This window comes from Mustela nivalis, assembly GCF_964662115.1.
Source record: "Mustela nivalis genome assembly, chromosome: 1".
NCBI lineage: Eukaryota > Metazoa > Chordata > Mammalia > Carnivora > Mustelidae > Mustela > Mustela nivalis.
Window position 1 is genome coordinate 6,422,482 of NC_139020.1, and position 12,574 is coordinate 6,435,055.

Sequence of the window (12,574 nt, forward strand, 5' to 3'; positions counted from 1 at the left end):
CCATATGATAATTTTCTTTCTTTGACTGACTTATTTCACTTAGCATAATTCCCTCTAGTTCCATCCGTGTCGATGTAAATGGTGGGTATTCATCCTTTATGATGGCTGAGAACTTTCCATTGTATATATGGACCACATCTTCTCTATCCATTCATCTGTTGAAGGACTTCTCGGCTCCTTCCGCAGTGTGGCTATTGTGGATATTGCTGCTATGAACATTGGGATGCAGGTGCCCCTCTGTTTCACAACATCTGTATCTTTGGGGTAAATACCCAGTAGTGCGATGGCTGGGTCATAGTGTAGCTCTATTTTTAACTTTTTGAGGAGCCTCTGTACTGTTTTCCAGAGTGACTTCACCAGCTTGCATTCCACCCAACAGTGTAGGAGGTTCTCCTTTCTCTGCATCCTCACCAACATCTGTTGTTTCCTGTCTTGTTAATTTTAGCCATTAACAAATCAGTCGATTAGAACTTAAATTTCTAAGTAAAAATGAACCACTTCCAAGTAGTTATCTTGTGAGTTTACACACTTACTCATATGAAAACTTAAAGCATGTCTTGATACCTTTCCTTTAGGCCTTGTTTGGAATACAGTAAGTGGTGGTCCTTAATCCCAACAAAGGGTGAGCTCAACCTTTCAAGAAAACCAGAAGTCAGTTTAGTTATTCATCTGATGAATAAAGTGAGTTATCAAAGTGAGTAAAACTACTGTATAAATAAAAAAGTGGCTCTGAAAAGTCATGTCGGGTTCTTGAGGGATACTATGATCCCTGCATGTTAACCCTTGGAAGAGGTCACAGTTTTTCAAAGAGATGGCTTTGAATACAAATACATTAATTTAAAGCTAAAGTCCTGTTGTTTAAAATTAAGCAATAACAGTTCACTTTTCCACAAGACCAAGACCTTTATTATATTTTTATGAGTGGGTATCATTGATTAAAAAATGTTATTGAGAATTCTTATAAACTGAACTGATACTTCCCTTACTTGTGAAGAAATAAGCTGCTCCAGGCATGACTATGTCCTCTCCTAGCAAAGTTAAAACAAGGCTCATTTGTCTGGGAGGTAATTAAAGGGTAGGATCAACAAATTAGCACACGCTGAACTGAAAATGGATGGTTTCTGCTTCTTGCGACCTTGGAAGTGACTTCTAGTTTTGCTGGCTAATCTGTCCAGCAAGGTTGATTATTGTGTAGCTAAGTTCAATCAGTATATCAATGAGAGTCCAACTGGCAAAACGGGAATGACTTGGAGATGATATCAAATTGCTATTGCATGAACAAAATGGTTAAATATCGATGATTGAGTATGGTTAACCTAGTATTTCCATCCCTTTCCTGCCCAGCCCAGTTGGAATGCAGCTGATGGCCCAGCCTGCAGGGCTGAGCAGGGAAAGAAGAAGTGCTCCCAGGCCAGTGGGCAGAGGGTTGGCTCAGAGGCAGGAAGCATAGAAGAGATGTCCGGGGCCTCACAGCCAAATGAAGATTGTGGAGGCTTAGACAAGAGGAGTTTCTCCCATACATAGGTGTCCAGCCTGGCGAAAACACTTGTATAGGCACACTCCTTCCCTCAATCCATTCTAGCTGTTGTAGAGATCATTCTTCTAAGTCTGGTGGCTGCTTGTGTGTTGGAACCACAAGACCCCAGAGAGCATGGTGCTATGTGGACTAATGTTGAGGGCAGAGCTTTGGCTATTCTCACACCACTTCTTAGTCATTCCACATTCCAAGTATAATTCTGAGTATTTCTTATGTCTGAGATGCATGCCTGAGTGTCTGTTTCCACAGTGTGATTTGAGGAGGTGTTCTGGGTGAAATTGTGTCAACCAACAAGATATGTTGATGCTCGGGGTGTCTGGATGGCTCAGTGGGTTAAAGCCTCTGTCTTCGGCTCAGGTCATGATCTCAGGGTCCTGGAATCGAGTCCCGCATCAGGCTCTCTACTCAGCAAGGAGCCTGCTTCCTCCTCCTCTCTCTCTCTCTCTGCCTGCCTCTCTGCCTACTTGTGATCTCTGTTAAATAAATAAATAAAATCTTAAAAAAAAAAAGATATGTTGATACTTTAATCCCCTATTCCCATGAATATGGTCTTATTTGGAAGTAGGGTCTTGGCAGATGTGATCACGTTAAGATAAGGTCGTCCTTAATCCAATGGTTTCTGTCGTCTTGCTGGCACCCCCAGAAGGGACAGGGCCTTCTGAGGAAGCCTTCAGAGGGAGCACAACCCTGCTGACACTATGATGTCAGACTTCTGGCTTCTAGAACTTCAAGAAAGTACATTTCTATCCTTTGAAGACCTCCAGTTTGTGGTCATTTGTGATGGCCGCCTGAGGAAACTCATCCAGGAAGTATCTTGAAAGGCTAGCAAAGGTGCTTGTCTGAGAGAATTATTGATGTCTGGATAGCTCTGGGCCTGGCCCTCCCTGTGCAGATTTTTCTCTCTGTGCCTCTCTTCCAGGGTGACCCAGGTCTGAAACAAGTGTTAGTCTTGTGACTTTCCATTCGAGAATTGAAAACGGAAGACCAACCAAAACTTCTTTGCGTGAAAGAACTCCGTAGGGTATTTTAAAGAAAGAAAAGATTTCTTTCTTTCCTTTTTAACATTTTCTCCATCCTTCTCCATTACCTGTGTGCTATTTGCTGACAGGGGTGCTAGACAGACTTTAGGGAGCAAGTTGTTCAGACTCTCATTTTGATCTTTAAACATGGACTGGTTTGTGGCATATATGCCTTTGGGGAGGAGAAAACACGTTGCGATCACCTTTTCCTGCCTTTTGGAATGTGTCTCAGTGACTTCGTGACAGAATGTTCTAACTCGGTTGGGCTGATGATATGTTCCTTTCAACACTGCTCAAAAAAGTGTGAAGAAGGAATGGAGATTTAGTCCCGGGTGTTGTGAATTATGCTCTTCAGAGCATTATTGTTGGACATATTTACCAAAAGCAAGACTAGACCTTCCTCTGTGTCTCTGACATCTATATGTATCACTCAAGGGTCATTGGGATAACTCCTTCCAGACTAGCTCCAGAAGGAAAGAAGCACATTAGGGAGTTTGAGCCAACAGCCCAGGACTAGGAGTGCCTTGGTCTCAGCCAGTATTTCTGGAGGGGAAAGGGTAGGGGTACTTCCCGCATTTTGGTTGTGCAGGAGCATCCCAAGCTCAACTCCAGCTAGTTAATACGAATAGGAACCCCTGATGATTATAGCAACTGAAATCCACCCCTCACCCCCCACCCCCACCCACACACACACCATTTCTCTCTAGAAACTGCTTATTCAGCTGTGGTCTGTGTCCCTGGACGTTACCTCTGTACACAGAAGGCAGCTTATGGTGAACACCTGAGACTTTCTGCCTGAGAGCAGAGCCCTATTGACAAAGCCCACGTGGGCTACCCGGAAGCGCTAGAGCATCACCCTTCGTGGAGGATGATTGGTGGTGGATACCCCAGCTCTTCTCCCTAGCTTGAAAAATCTAGAGTCATTCTTTACACTGCTTCCCAGAGCTCCCAGGGGTCCTGAGCTCCTGTTGTCTGCATGGTAGTTGGCTTAAAACACCCTTGTATTTCTTTCCTATTGCTGCTGCAACACAGCACCATGACTTAGTGATTAAAACAACATATGTAGATATCCTTACAGTTTTGGAGGTTAGAAGTCAGAAGTGGGCTGAAGATCAAGGAACCAGCAGGGTGCATTCCCTTCTGGAGCTCTAGTGAGAATCCATTCCCATCTTCTAGAAGCTGCCCACATTCCTTGGCTTGTGGCTCCTTGGTTCACCTTCAAAGCCTACATTGGGCTCTCAGAGTCTGTCTGAAAAAGCTGAGTCCTTCTCATGCTATCATCTCTCTCGTTCTCTTTTCTGTCTCCCTCCTATATTTTTAAAGACCCTCGGGATTATGTTGGACCCAACTAGGATAATCCAGGATACTCTCCTTATCTTAGGGTCATCTGGTTGACAAACTTAATTCCATCTGCAGATTTCATCCCTTTTGCCTTGTAAACCAAACATATCCACAGACTCCAGGATGCAGACATCTTTGGGGGCCATTTTTCTGCTTACCACAACACCCTATATCAGCTTCCTTTCCTTCTTTGTTTCTTCTCTCTATCCTGCTTCCCTATTTGTCTTTCTTGGGATCATTTCTCAAATAAACTACTTGTATGAGGAGTCTTACCTCATAGTCTGCTTGTGCAGAAGCCTAAACCAAAATAGCATCTAGAAGGGAATTACTACTTAGAACCACTGGTCTAGAGACTCCAGTAAATTACTGGCTCGGTCTCTCTCTCTTTCTCTTGGCTTTTCTTTTCCCTACCTTTGCCAGTGATGTTACAGTGCCTTAGGCAACTCCACCTAAGCTGACAATCTTCCAGACTTGAGTCCGTTGGGAAAGAGGAGCTCCTGCTGATGTTCTGACATTCATTCCAGCTGGCTTGCTAGAACACCTCTCCCTCACCCTAGCATTAAGGCTAGAGGATTGTGATGCTTTGATTGGCCAAGCCTGGGCTATATCCTCCCCTCCTGGAACTGAGAGTTTAGTCTCACCCAGGATTCATGGACTGCTAGTGGGAGGAAGGGTGAATTTGCAATTAAATTAAAAAAAAAAATCAGGAACCACTACCCAAAGAGGCAGCAATGAGTGTTGAAAAGGCAAATAACAAACATCAATGACTTGGTCTTTCCTTTCCTTTCCTCCCTCTCTGATCCCTGCCGTGTGTGTGTGTTGGAGGAGTGTATTTGTGCTCATATAACACAGGATGCCTGAGTGGATCTTAGGGGACATCCCGTGAACACATAGCCATCATGCCACAGATGGCAAAACTGAGGACAAAACAAAGGTAAGAAACTGCTGTTATTCACACACTGGCATTGTGACTGTATGCAAAAACATTCTTCTCCTGATTCTAGGTGCTGGGACCTGCCCATGATGGTCTGATGTCTTCCAGGCTAAAGCCTCTTGTAGCTCAATCAGTTTTGTATTAACTGGTACATCTGAGATGATAGAAGGAGTTATTCCCTATTAGTAATTCATGTTTCTTTGTTGGTTTTACCTTATCCTTGCCAAAAATATACAAAATGCACCCAAAAGGGTCACGGTATGAAAGCGAATTGAAATGTACACTCAACAGACCATATTGGAGATAGTGTGTTTTGTGACGTGAAGGTGATGGCCAACTTCATAGGGTACAAGACGCACTTCCGACAGTAGATGGGTAGACCTTCTCTGGAATGAGCAGAAGGAGAACACAATGAACACGTTAAGTTTCACTGGCATTGGGAGAAGGTTTTGTCTTCCTACAGGAAAAAAGCATGGCATTTGAAGGCAGACAGAACTGGGTTTGAATCTCAGCTCTGTTCCTCACCAGCTTTGTGGATTTTTGCCCTAACTTGTGGCCACTGTAGGCCCCATTTTCTTCATCTGGTGTTTCTGTGCATCAAAGGTGGACTAGACCAAGCAGTCATAAGTGAAATTCCCACAAAATGTCAATTCCACTTTTCCACAAGGTCTGTTTTGACCTTTTGCCTAACAGGATTCAAATTTTCCACCTCTGCGATGTTCTTTCCAACGCGGTGACATGGTCGTAAAGGGGACAACATTCTCTTACTGGTGCTTGTTCACCACGCTGGATCGTCTATTGATACATGACAAATGATCCCAAATTTCAAGGCTTAAAACTGCAAACATTTATTATCTGAAAGTTCCTGTGGGTAGGGAATTCAGAAGTGGCTTAGCCGGGAAGTTCTGGTTCGGGTTCTCATAAGACTTCAGTCATGTTGGCTAGGGCTGCTGTTCCCTGAGAGAGAGATGTTGGAGGAGCACTGTGTGATCTGTAGGTCTGTGCTGATTTTTGGCGGTTCCAGTCTTCATAAACCTATCCACAGTCCTGTTTAAATGTCTTCATGACATGGCGGGCGCCTTCCACTGGAGTGACACAGAGAGCAGGATAGACTCTGCAATGACTTTTGTGATCTAGACTTGAAAGGCACACAGTCACTTCTGTAGTAGCTCTTGGTTATACAGTCATCCTGATTCAGGCTGGGTGTGAATACCAGGCAGCGGTGATCCCGAGGGTAGCTCTTGAATATAGAGAAATTATCCCTTTGATTGATGTGTGGCTTATAAAATCTACATGCGTTGCTACCCCTATGGTGACTTACACGTTCCAATCACTGTTGAAAGGGACAACTCTGGTGTGCGTCTGGTGCCGTCAGAGCATTCCTGAGCTCTTCTTGAACAAATTTATTTATGATCCATTTGGCCAATCCATGTGATAGGCGTCACGGAGTGTGTGGGGGTAGTACTCTACAGTAGTTGCCAGTTCAGTGGATGCCATAGAAAATATGTTTCCAAACACATCACTCCTTTAATAAAAGCCAAAAAGACACGCATGCTTAACCTGAGCAATTCAGGGCTGTGTTTAGTGAAGGTGGAACATGTGACTTGCTAAGTGATCTACTCACAAGTTCTGCTGGGAGAAAGTTCACAGACTCGAGTCCAGCAACCTCGGCCCAGGGAGACTTTGCTCCAGTAAGACTGGGTTTGCCTCAAGGAGGAGCAGGCACTCAAGAAATGTTGCTTTTTCCTCAACTCCCTTGGAAGGGTAGGTGAACCATGAGAGACTGTGGACTCTGAAAAACAATCTGAGGGTTTTGAAGGGGCGGGGGGTGGGAGGTTGGAGGAACCAGGTGGTGGGTATTAGAGAGGGCACGGATTGCATGGAGCACTGGGTGTGGTGCAAAAACAATGAATACTGTTACGCTGAAAAAAAATTGAAAAAAAAAATGTTGCTTTTACTACAATGATGAAAACGAGGATGATGGTAGCGGGGATGATAGAGCGTGATGGCTCTGACCAGAAAAACATCTTACAGCTTCAGATACAACAATACATTCAATATTAATGTGGAGATAAGGAACCTCCTTTGGAACCCTTAGGGGATCATGAAATTTTTGAAAAATTAACACCAGGGAATAGGGATCTTTCCCCTCCTTTTATCATTTGTAATCTGCATTGCAAATTCATGAAGCACTGATGTGGGAGTCAAGTTATTCCTTCATCCGAAATGTAGTTAGATCAGCGGTAAACCAACTTAGGATTTCTTGGGCTGAGTGTCTCTGTGGCCTTTTCCCCCTTCCTGAGAACCGGGCTGTGCTTCAAAGCTTTTTGGTATCTCTATCCTTGAATGGCTCCTTGAGGCTACTCTTTGCGTTTCTCAATGTTCATTTCAGGTGAGAAGTTTGGCCAACTGCTTCCTCAAGCTGCCCTCTTTAAAACAAAAATGGAAACAAAACCCAAAATCATAAACAGCTTTCGATCCAGCCTCTTCTAAATAACCCTGAGGACCCTGGGGAGGGCTGTGGGAGAGTGTGAATTGTCCGTACAGATGCTTTTGGTTGAGCGTGTGAGTGTGCAGGGAACATTTACAAGTGATGACTGGAAGTCAAAGTTTCTACAAGCTCTCTCCCATTCTCCTTGCAAATGACAAGCACCACCATGGGGTAGAAGGAGTTTTGCATTAAGAGCTGGCTGATGATGTATGCATGGGTTGAATTATTACATTCACACCTGAAATGAATATAATACTGCGTGTTAACTAAGTAGAATTTTTTAAAAGTGCCAACATACCTTAAAAAAAAAAAAAAAGCTGGTAAAGAGAAGGTGCTCAGAGATAAACATTGTAGACCTTGGGCTTGACCCCAGGTAATTGGGGTAAGAGAGGGATCATACGAAAAAGTGGAAGAATATTTTATTTTGATCTTCTTTTTTCTATTTAAAGATAATTACATTGGTTGACTATTAAACACATACATAAATGCCCCCACAGTACTTTAAAAAATATATTTATTTATTTCTAGGACAAGTCTCATCCAACATAGTAAAAAAAGAGCACAAAGAAATGGCTTTCTTTAATGTGACATAACATTTAAAATTGGAAGGAGAGGTGTGGGGTCCCGAAAATCTCTTTGGGCTTGCTTGGAATTTTATTCTTTAAAATTAAAAGGTTGGTTAGGGGATCTCTAGGGCCACTTTTCAGTTCTAGCATTTTAGAATTCCTTGGCATGGGTCCCCATTTTATGACTCTCAGCACCTGCTGCTTTGGGTGACTGCTCGATGAGTGAGGGGTGCCCATCAGATTCCTCCCAGCTGGCTCCTTGGGAGGGTGATGAGGGTGACTGGTCCTGTGAAGGGTGAGCAGCCCACCTGTGTCCAATGGTCCCACAGAGATCTGTACCTCTTTTCGTCTGTAAATTTGGCCACCACGGAGAAATGAAGTCCTTAGCAGGCTTGAAATACAGACATTTCTATGGATTAATCTTCTTGCACATCTATAATTCTTAATACTGAAGAGGAAATGGGGGATGGGAAAGTTTCTGGAAGAATAATGCTTTTATGAAGCAAGCTTTGTAGGAGAGTTTATTTAAAGATTTTGCATCTTTGTTTGGCTTTTCTGCTATGAAAATGTTCAGGGAAGGAAGAAAGTTGGAAAGGTTTAAGAAATTACCTGGCAGGATTCCATGGCACAATGGAGAAACAATTTAGAAATGGAGCGTGCTCCTGGTCGGTGTCACCGTTAGAGGGACGGGGAAGTGGCCACATGTCTGCACTGTGGGACTTCTTTAAGGAGCCGTGAGGAGGTATATATGCACACACACACACACACCCCGGGATATAGGTCACCCTGAAAAAAGCCAAAAGTAGTCTTTGCAGGTGCAAATTGTTTCTCGTGGTAGGAGATGGAAGCAAATAGCGGTGGGAAAACATGACTTCATAGGCCCCCACCACCAAGCTGCTGAGGGCCCGGTGATGAATCACAAGTCCTTGGGGGCCTTTTCTCCCCCTCTGGAGGTTTATCTGGGAGAGGGATGAGAAAAGTCCTCAGGGGCTCTAGAAAGAACAGTCCAGTAGAAGGAAACAGGGCTGAGAACGAACTAGGCACTGTGTGGGTGACAAGTTAGTATCTAAAGTTTGTATTCATGCTACCCTTTGCAGTAAGAGAATTTGGAAGCAGAGACTAAAAATTCAATTTATCAATAAGAAAGAGTTCAGTGGTATAGTTGTATGTGTTTATAGCAGAGAAGGCCAGCTGCCCACCCAATATTCATGGTTTCTCCTTTTTTTTTTTTTTTTTTAAAGATTTTATTTATTTATTTGACAGAGAGAGATCACAAGCAGGCAGAGAGGCAGGCAGAGAGAGAGGAGGAAGCAGGTTCTCTGTTGAGCAGAGAGCCCGATGTGGGACTCGATCCCAGGACCCTGAGATCATGACCTAAGCCGAATGCAGCGGCTTAACGCACTGAGCCACCCAGGCGCCCCTGGTTTCTTTTTTCTTTTTAACAGAACCTTCATATGGTCTGGGGTCACAGTGCCTGAGCTAAAGAAAAGTCACGTATCCGGGCTCCTTTATTGTTGAGGAAGCCGTGGGCAAAGCTTAGGGCATGGAGAAGTGGCTCCCTCCTCGCCTTCCTGGAAGAATCCATCCTCTCCATGGACATATGGTGCCAAACCCTACGTTTTGTTTCAGAAAATCAACTTTTCCTTTCGAGATGGGTGTGGCTGAGTATACCGGCGCTTCGGCTATTCTCAAAGAAGAGCTTGTTTATGAAAAGGATGGTTCCACCGTAAGGGACAATATGGTGGCAGGGAAGTCTTCAGAGACGTGGGAGCAGACGCCAGAATGAGAGGCAGCAGTGACAGAGTCGCTGCTAATTATGAACAATGGTCAGCACAGTTCTTTCACACTGACTGTGCGAGACACAGAGCTGGCTGATTCGTGCTGAAAGTAAGCAGGCGCCATAAACTTATCTTCTGCGTGTCAAGTTGTAGTGACCCGGCCCACTTACTGTGCAGACGGTGAACACGGCGTGGCGGGGGGTGATGTTCCCGGCTTTGGCTTCTGGACCCCGCTTTTGCCCTTTCTGCTGGGGCCTCCCCTCACTCAAAGCCCAGATCAGAAGGGAGAGGGCCGGGATGTTACATTGCTGTGTGGATCACTGCCCGAATTTCCGTGAGCCGAGTCAGATGTATTTGACGCCCCGGACACCCGAGTTAGTGCTTATTTTTAACTCGTCAAGGGATCGTCTGAGAAATGAAAGAAAGATGGCTTGTCTATGTATACAGACCTTTTCCTTCTCTGTTCAGTCTCTTTAGCTCCTCCCCCCACATCCCCCCGTTTTTAATTTATTACTTTTTAAGTATCCTTTAAGTAGTAGATGTTTAAACACTTTAATTGGGGAAACTGCCGAGTGTAATTGCTGGTTTGGCAGAGGACGGGCCTGGGGGCCGGCGGTCGGATGCGCGCTGCTCCTGATACTATGGGACCGCAGAGGCACCCAGGCCCTATCGCGGCCCGCAGACATCCCTTGTCGGGTTGGGGAGGAGTTCTTCGTGGATCTGTCGAGCTGGCTTGGACGGAAGGGATGTGCAAGGCCAGCGCCAGACCCACCGTCACTCTACTAAACCGCGGAGGCCGTGGCGTGCTCCCTGAGGGAAAACAGGACCCTATGCATTTTGGGGGAAGGATGGCTAAAACCTTCCAAAGCGTGTTTGTCTTCTGGCTTGACTGAGAAAGCAGAGATGGAATCCATGAAGCCCTGCCAAACCACGTCTGTCGACGGTGAAGTGTCCTGTGTGTTTACTGGGCCCGGGCCCCAGGAGCCTGCTCAGGCTCGCGGCCGCCGAGGGGACAGGACGGAGGGAGACAAATGCCAATTCTCTCCTCTTGCCATTTGTCTGTTCCTTCTAGAGACACAGTGAAGAGTAAGTATGTCAGAACGATCACAGCGAGATACAGGCACCTTCTTTCGAACGACGACCCGGAGGCAGGAGGTTCTGAGCTGGGCGACACAGCGCTCCCTCCCCTTCGCGGTTTCTGCCTTTTACCTTTGTCCCCGAGTGTGTGTGCTGCTGCATGTTCCGGGATGCAGGCACGGCCACGTGCCCGGATGCGGTCCTGCAGGAAGGCAGGCGTGCCCTCCCGTTCACCCGGGTTATGGGCGATTCGGATGCAGTTCTCACTGGAACGGGGTGGTCAAAGGGTCGGGGCCCCGGGAGCAAGGGTGACTCCGTGCTGCTGCATTGCTGGGGGACTCAGGACAAATGATTCAAGCCAGCCGCATTCCCTCTTCTTGTTGCTATGACGGGAAGAAGGAGGCTCCCCTCCACCCCCACTCCACCCCGTTAGCCCCCCCCCAGGTCCCCCAGGCGGTGGTTGCTAAAAATGCCATGTCTGAAGCTCCCTGGCTCAGATGCTGTGAGCGAGGCTCTGGGCCTCCGCCTGTTGATCACACACACTCTCTGGAACTCTGTAAGCGTCTGTGCGAGAAGGACAGACAGCAGGTTGGGGTCCCTTCCCTATTAAAGGCTGCAAGTCTCCGGACGATTTGTTGTCTGTGAGATGAGGGTGCAGGCGGATGACGGCCCCTCCCCCTTTCTGTGTTGGCTTTGGTCTGCTTGGTTTCTGCCCTGGACACTGAGGCCTTGGTTCTTCCTGAAATACTCCGGCTCGTCCCTCCTGGTCATCCTTGACGATCTGGTGACCAGCGATGCTGGCAGACGCAGGGGCTGGGGAGCCCTGTGTCTCCTGTGTGGTGATGTCACTCCATTATTCAGGAGGAGTGATGAGGGTGTCAGGGGGCTCCTGGGAGAAGAGCCCCTCCCCAAGGCCTGTCTGATCGCCTGGCGCCGTTACACCCCGTCCCATGAGCAGGGGGCTGGGAGGTTTGGGGTGGAGTAGGTGAAGGGTGTCCCCAGTGCTCCCGGGAGTTAGGACACCAATGTCACACACACCCCTGGCCCCCCCCAATCCCCAACATGCCCCATCTCTTCCTTCATCTGTAAACGAAGGATAATAATGCCTGACCGCTGTGCCCTGTGGAGAGATTAGAGGCTCCAGTGACACAGGACAGGAACGGGAAAGGGTTGTGACAACTGCACAGTTTATCAGAAGCCCTTGTTTCTACTTCCTGACCTGGTTCCTGTTTCCCTCCAGCGCGTTCCCTTGGCCCTCGTTCGACCCCTCATTCCCATTAATGATGGATAATGGGTTTGGAAATGGTGGATGAGAACAAGAATGGTCCTTTTTTCCCATCAGATCTGAACTCCAGGAAGAATTTGGGGGCCAGGGGCCTTCTAGGAATCTGCGGAAACCACGTCAGGCACCCCCAATCATGGAACTCTCTGTGCCCATTCCTGCTGGCAAAGTTGGCCAACAGCATCTCCCTGGTTTTGCACAGCTGTGAAGGGTGCGATCATGTTTAACTCCCAGCCTGACTGCTTGCTTTGCAGACTTGAAGCTCCAGCACCAGACACAAAGGCAACAGGCTCGTGGAGACTGTTCAACCAGCTCCCGCAAGCGCGTACGGCAAAATCCCTATAATAAATCCCTTGTTTTATCACTTCCTACTGCTTCTGTTTCCTGACCAAACCCCGGCTGATACAAGAATAATCCTATTTGCAAAACTGGACCTGGACCAAGCGAGTGTTTTATATAATTGGAACTCCGGGTCCACACTCTTCTGATACCCCTTGGGATAAAGTCATATCGTTACCTGACTCTTCCATCTGATTTGTGCAGACTGGA

At 46.6% G+C, this 12,574-nt stretch overlaps 1 long non-coding RNA gene across 1 annotated transcript; it reads left to right on the plus strand.

Annotated features, from left to right (window-relative positions):
* The first annotated feature begins 2,305 nt into the window (after nt 1–2,305).
* On the plus strand, nt 2,306–12,366 carry LOC309863396. Its single transcript, XR_014311014.1, has 3 exons — nt 2,306–2,368; nt 4,750–4,831; nt 12,280–12,366. It is a non-coding gene; the product is annotated as an uncharacterized lncRNA (long non-coding RNA).
* The last annotated feature ends 208 nt before the right edge of the window (nt 12,367–12,574 follow it).